General features: G+C 46.1%; 1 protein-coding gene across 1 annotated transcript in view; it reads left to right on the top strand.

Annotated features, from left to right (window-relative positions):
• Positions 1-2,665: 2,665 nt before the first annotated feature.
• Positions 2,666-7,376, top strand: part of sema6bb (sema domain, transmembrane domain (TM), and cytoplasmic domain, (semaphorin) 6Bb) — a 138,166-nt gene continuing 133,455 nt past the window's right edge. The window contains exon 1 of the mRNA XM_085349046.1: positions 2,666-3,283. The gene's annotated coding sequence lies outside the window, so the exon portion shown is untranslated. The remainder of the gene's footprint in view (positions 3,284-7,376) is intronic.

Raw genomic sequence — 7,376 nt, 5'->3', positions numbered from 1 at the left:
TGCTGGGTGGTTTGTAAAGTTTACAATAATTAGTATTATCATTATGCTGTATTTTCAAAAATATATAATAATCTCAAAAGTAATGCCTTGGAGTAGAAAATGGTAATGCTTTATTAAAATTTAAAACTAAAGTACAGTATTTGAATGTGTGTATTGTGTCTACTGTTTGTTAACTCACCATATTCATAATGTGTTTGTGGGGTTAGGGGTGTGTGTGTGTGTGTGTGTGGGGGGGGGGGGTTAGGGTCTTTAGGCTTTGGCCCCCACCCTGCCACCAGTATATTTTTAAGCAAATATTTCTAACTTTTATTTGAATATTCAGTTTCCTACCATCTTCTCTTAAAGGGTAATTGCCAGGTAACCTGCCCTCCCCCTTCGCACACACATGCACACAAAGAAAACACACAGTATAATTCACAGCCTCATTATAGTGAATAAATATTTATGCCATTTACACCATCAAACTTAGATTGCTAAGGATGAAGAACCTTTTGTTCTTTAAAGAACCATTTGTAATAGCTGAAGAACCATCCACAAAATAAAAAGGTTCTTTGACGTATGATGGTTCTTTAAAGAACCATGAAGCCATCTGAAGAACCATTTAAGAACCATAATTTTTCTGAGTGCAGGGTCACACACGTGCATATCCACACATGTACTGCATGCACTCTGAGGAGTGTACACAAGGACACGGGCATTTTAAATCCTTGTGGAATGAAGGTTTTTCCTCTATTTGACTCTGTGAAGTCACTTGGCCACTCATCTCAGGTACTCAAATTGCTGCACTGACTGCATGTTGTTAGTTCAGGTCCTTATAGACACATGAGACATGCAGGCTTGCAGGAGACAGGATGGAAGAAAAAATTGGAGAGATTGAGGAGAACTCATCATTATTCCAGTGTTGGAAACCGTGTCTGCCTGAGTAATGATACCGCTGTCAAAGAGGTGTCCTCTGTTGTAACCGCAGTCAACCTGTACAAAGACATTCAGCAACTCTCTTGTGGAGAACACAAACAAGTTTCAAGTTTTAATTGCAGAAGCTACAAAGTCACAGACGGCACGGGATGATAAAGTAAGCAGGATAAATAATGTTAATAAGTATTACAGTGCTGGGGCAAGCAAATTCTGGCTGTGCAAATGAAGATAAGAAAAAACAAAAAACCAAACAAGCAAAGCAAAGTCCTACAATACTGTGAAAGTCACAGAACGCAAGTGGATTTAGAAAAGGGATAAATTCATGTTGCAGCAACATCTGCTGCTAAAAAACTAGTATTGCTTACATAAAGTAACAGAGATGATGAAATCTTTATTACAGTTTATCTTAATCTGAATGGCTATTTGACTATCTCCCTCATAGGAGAGGCTCTGCTGTGTGATCAGCAGCTTGTATGAAGGCTGTCAGAGCACTTGCAGTAGATTTATTAAGATGCTAAAGAGAGTGAGCTACACACATGAGCCTTCGAGCCTGCGAAAGTCATTATTTCAGCAATTAATTATTCATGAATGAAAGCTTAAAAGTAGCTTTGGCTCCAAGCAATTTCACTGAAAGGTCCAGTAGGTTTAAACTCCTTTAACACAGCAACAGCACTGCCGGCTCTCACCGCTCCCTTTCAAAGTCCTGCTTGTTTATATCAGTGTCACTTGAACAAACACAACTGGTTACACATTCATTTCAAACACAAACCCCAAATTGTGCTGAGGAACAATTAGATTTGACTGGAGGCTTATTGAGATTTAATGAGAGGGAATTATTCCTCTATTGTGTTAATTTAGGCTCAGTGAGAAGATGCAAATACAGAAAGAGCTTAAACTCAGCATGGAAACTGCTCAAAGTTGCTGAATGCTTTTCTGGAATTACAGTGAGCAGCACTTTTAGGAACTGTTATTAAAATTGTTTCCACTTGAAAAAGTTTTTTTTTTTTTTTAAATAGAAAACAACTTTCTTTTCATAGGGGATGATTTCATTTTTGCATTTTAATGTCTTTCAGCTGTTTGTTTCGAGGTTTAAATGTGGTGAATTTCGCGCATGTTGGGAATAGATGACACTGGGACACTGTGTGATCAACATGCATCCTCGGGTAGGCTATTTGGATCCGCTTTATTGCTCCCTGGAAGCCTATTTCAGGTACTTTCCACACTGCTCCACAGAGAGGAGAGCAATAAATGCTCATCTTTATCAGGAAACGGCTTTGAATCGGCCTCGTTGTTTCATCTTAACGTCAGCACAGTAAGCGGAACCGTGAGGAACTTCTCCAAACCTTCTGTTGTTTGTGTTTCAGAATAAAGGTCTCTTGGAGTAAAGAACGGCGGGCTCTGTCAGGTGCGTGCCTCAGGTTGAGTTTGAACTCGTGCCTAGCGCCACTAATCAGTCATCACTTTGCCACCGTGAAACTGAGTTAACACTGAGCTGACTGTAGGAGCGCGCATGCCCCAAACAGCTGCCTGACTTTGATGTTCGGAGGCTTTGGGCTTGCCTCACCGTTTAAGCCCAATTAGTCATTAATCAATTCCATTCCACTCGCTGCATGATTCTGCTTCAGGTTTTGGCTCTAACAGGCTCAGTGCCGGAGATGCTGTAGCTCACACTGCCGCTAGAAGAAACGCCGAGGTCTTCCGACTCCACCGGAGCTCCAGAGTGCCGCTCACGGAGCGGAACTGTTCGCGATCAGCGGATGAATGGGACTTTGCGCTGGACCCCGAGCCCGGCTTTGCGCGAAGGTGTGGCGCACAGGCGGTGAGGAAAAGTCCTTTCTTTCTCTGAGAGGCGCGGAGGAGAGCGCACTGCTGTGAGGACGCGAGGCTGAGAGCGGCAGATGTCAGTCCCAAACGCCGCAGCTGCTGTGCCACTGTGCCGGACGCCCGTTGTCGCTTTCTCCTGTTCGTCACCCACTGCTCCCAGCGCGTCCACGTCCCTCGGGGGGAGATTTCGGACGGCTGTGAGGGAGTGCTGCTGCAGACACTAACGGGGAATGCCATGTGTCGCCGCGCGACATAGGAGCTCTTTGTGGGCTGTTCTGCACCGTGGACAGGTGGTGCCCCGTGTGTGTGTGTCCGTGTGTGCGCTCACACTAGCAGGGGGTTCGGACAGTTGTCTGGGGGATGTCAGGCCAGCGTACGAGATCAGCGTTTGCCAGAGACAGGTGCGGCAGGGAGGAGTAGTTTCCAAAGCCCTCCACCGGATCTGGTAACGCAGTAACGAGCTCGCTCTCGGATATTTTGTACCCAGTGAGGAGACACAACGGACTCGCGCTGCTTTCACTCTTCTTGTCCCTGATAGTGAGAGGTAAGTGGACCGAGCTGTCCGGTGTGGAGGTGAGGTGTGGTGCGCTTTTTGTGGCGCTTTGACGCCAAAAAGCGCTTTTCGGGGAAAAATGATTATAGGAAGAAATGTACTCATCAGAACCGAGCCGACCCACAGGACCGGGCTAACCTGGTCTCTGTGCATCAGCGCTACAGTCGCTCTCACTGTACAAATATCATACTGCGTAGCTTGCAGCTACGCACAAAACAGGCGGATTTCTGCTGCCCGCAGCCCGAAGGCGCTTCACCTTCCATCCATCGGTATGGATTTTCATCCTTAAGGTTTGACTAATTGCATCGTGATGAGGTGTCAGTGCAGCTCAGTCAAACAGGTTCTCCCGGAGGGTTCATTGTGAATTCTTGATTTATCCTCTTTGACTCTGGCGTAAGGCTCAATTACAAAACATCATTTCCAAACCCAGAGTTGCAGAACAGTGGACGCACAGTGAACCCGATTGGTCAGACGGCCCCTCTCTGTGAACTGGTTTGTTTGTGCAGTGAGTGGGATTTGTGTGATTGCATGTTATCTGCTGCTGGTCTGTTCTGAAGTCCTACCCGCTGGGCCCCTAATGTCCACCACTCCTGCCTTCAAGCTCTGTCATCTCTCTCCCCCCCCCCCCCCCCCCCCCCCCTCCCTCTGCAGTAGCTGCTGTCTTTACAGTACATTGGGCTAGTTGGCTGGATAGTATCAGAATCACATTTTTGCTTTTGTGCAAGGACCACTACTTCTCAGTAGCTGGCTCCTGGTATCTTGAAGTTCTCCCATTTGGGGGCAGTGTTTTTGTTGCGGTCCCTGTTTCAAATTCAAATTGCTTTTCAGCTTCCTTTTGTCCAAAGCTGAGGTTTGTGGACTGGAAAGTGCAGTCCCCAAGGGTCGAGGCATTCCTATAATAAGCACTGGTGTAAGTGAGGGGAGAGAAGAATAAGAGAGACATCTTGAAAGAGTGAGACAGTGCCCCCGGACCAGTGTGAGGGTAGGCACAGCTAAGAGAATACCAGCACCTCCACTAACCTTTCTGTCGCTACCTTGTCAATCAGCCTTCGAGGACAAGAGCCTCTTTAATTCCTCTTCCTCGAGTCCGGGCTGTCACCCACTCTGACAGCCAGGGCTCGGGGTTGCTGCCGCAGGATCCACACAGTTCCTCTGTCCCTGCTGCTCACATCCTGCTGCACCAGTCTGTTTCAGACCTTTCTTAAGGGATATACAAGTTTGTGGCGAAAAGGATGCAGAGATGATCGTGAACTGGAAACCTTCTAATGTGTCGAGGCATCTTTGACGTGACAGAGTGGGAGCTGTCCTCTTTTTCTCAAGTGCTGACATCCCTTTTAAGGCCATCACACAATCAGTAATTACAAGACAAATGCTATCACAGGAAATTAATAAACAGGCGGCAGAGGAAATACCGCTGTGATAGGATCTGTAATGGATACAGGTTTTATTTGTTTGGAAGCCATGGACCAAACACCCTGTGAGAGTTTAGGAGAGAAGCATTGTGACGTGTTTATGGAAAAACTGATCAAAATTTAGGTTGTTAACAAGATTGAGGAATGAAAATTATTAAGAGAAAGACATTAGAGCTTCCGACAGATAAGGCTAATATAACCGTAAGCATTACTGAAAAAGAAATTAGATTGAACTCGTTAACAGCTTCACAAAAGTGACTTTTGATGGGATTCATAATGAGCTACCTGAGCAAAGCTGAATCCGAGGAGTTTGTGCATGCAGTGAAGGGGGGATAAATGCTTCCTCACTCAGTATATAAATAACTAGACAGTAGGAAGCATTGCTCCTTCCAAGAGAAATGACTCAGTGGGGGACAAGATAGCACAAAAAATTATAAAAGGCAAACATAAGGAAAGCGATTGATGAAATGGTGTGCCTGATGTTGGAGCTGATGTCCTGAGCACTAAAAGTGATTAGTGGAAAAACCCCAACAGAAGAAAAAGTAATAGATCCGAGTTAGATCCAAACGTAGGAGCAGGATTTTTTTTTTTTTTTTTGTCAATGGAGAACTCAGATAATAAGGCTAAATGAAACGAGGCAGGGGGTTAGACTGTTCCAAGGTCCCAGTGCTGATGTCAGTTTTTGGCGGCGTTTTCTCCTCGAAGCTTAACAAACCGCTCACTGGAGCTTGGCTAATCCTTGGCTAGCAGTGCCCAGTGATTTATTATAAAGTTAGCTAATTTAGGGAGATCTGCAATATCCCACCATGCACGCATGCCCTCGACAGATCCACCGCGGTCTGGAGTCGGAATCGCAATTTAGTTATGGGAATTGTTTGTGTGTGTGCAGGTCAAAGAGGGAGGCAGAATGAGAGTTTGTCTATGTCTGTCAAAGAGAACCACAAGGACCAGTGTTCTTCATATTGTGTCTGCCTTCCTGTGTATGGACTTTGTGAGGGCATGTGTGTGTCAGTGTGTCTGAGCCCTATACAAGTGTGATTCAGCACTGTCCAGCCTGGCTTGAATGGGTGCCCTGTTTGTGCCTCATTTCTGACACCAACAGCCGCTCTGCACCCCTTGCTTCGGGGCAAGTGTTGCACCCTGTGTGCTAAAATAACAGGTGCCTTTATGCAGTGACTTAATCCCTCTTCTGCACCTTCCTCCAGCACCCCGCCGGGGGGGTTACGTCACCTGTGAGACTGGGTCTGCTCCAGCATAGAAATCAAAAACATAGATTAGTCAGACAAAGCGTTGTTTTCCAGATTGGCTGAGGAAAATGTTACGGCATTAAGTCTTACCTCATCAAGGTTTTATTTTTACATTCATTCCATCTGACTGCAGAAAGAAATTTGTAGAAACCTGAAATCTGTGATTAGAAACTAGGATTTGAAAAGCCTTCTTAGACCTCCTTACTGCCAGGGTTTCTTCTTGTTCTTCTGCATCTATTATCTGTTCTTTAAAGGGCACAGATGATTATCCGTGTGCACCATCACGATGAGGGCTACCTGTTTTTAAAAAAAAAAAAAACAACACCAAGCCATTTTTCTCGAATGATATTGATAACCAGTTCCAGGCATTGCCCTTTCCCAGATAGTAAAGACCTGCAGTGATACTGGGAATACTCCAGTTGGTTAGACAGTGGTGCTGTTTTCTGATGTCAGGTTTCATAAACTGAATAAATAATCCAGATCGTGTCATCAGGTTTTTCTGGGCTGTCATACATCTTCTTGGGTTTTTGCCAGCCTAGCAGAACTATTCGAAGCATCCTTCGAGGGAGCAAAGCTCTCACCACCTACATCAATCTAGTGTGAGCCTGACAGATGAAATAAGACGAAATACTATTGAGCTGCACGGTCCGGGGGGCTCATGCTAAACCCGGCACCCAGGTCTCTTTTTCTTCTTCCTTTCTCTTCAGAGTACCCCCCCCCCCCCCCATTACCTCTCGTCACCCCCCTCCTCCCCCTCTCGCTCTTAAGTCTCCTTTGGACCTTGATGTCAAGGCCTCTCAGGCAGTGTGGTCTCCGTCTGCAGGCTGTCAGGGCAGGGACACTGCCCACTGGGACCCTGAATGGGACAAATTGACCGTAACAATGTTCCCACTTAGCATGTGGAGCTGGAGAAAGAGAAGGTGAAAAGAAGGGACTGATGATTGAGGGGCAGGCCAGCAACCGGGGAGGGAGAAAGTGGGGGTGCAGGCAGGAGGTGTATGAATTGAAAACTTATATTTAATCATGCTGCTCGTATTTTGAAAATCCTGTCATCTCAAATTCTCCCTCCTGCACACACACACACACACACACACACATTGCTTTGCTTGTTGTTATTTGCCCAAGGCTACTGCTGGAGTTGCCATAGCAGCAGGATAAACACATCTGCTTGTGACCCTGCGAGCGCGCGCACACGCACACACACACACACACACACACACACACACACCTCATTCTCAGTGCCCAGCTGCCTTTCATGGGTTGGGGGTTTGTCAAGGCTGGCAGTTTGATCTGCACTAAGGTGTTACCACTGCCTCACAAAGGGTCAAAGATCATCCAGCCCCCCCATTAAAATGCAATAAGACCCACAGCCCAATGGGACCACCACCGCCATTTAATCACACACCGCTGCTCCCTCATCATCTG

This window comes from Diplotaxodon limnothrissa, linkage group LG23, assembly GCF_057381915.1.
Source record: "Diplotaxodon limnothrissa isolate DT_005_m linkage group LG23, D_limnothrissa_male_GT1.1, whole genome shotgun sequence".
NCBI classification, from domain to species: Eukaryota; Metazoa; Chordata; class Actinopteri; order Cichliformes; family Cichlidae; genus Diplotaxodon; species Diplotaxodon limnothrissa.
The sequence above is the reverse complement of the archived record's forward strand: the minus strand, read 5'-3'. Positions and strand labels throughout refer to the sequence as shown.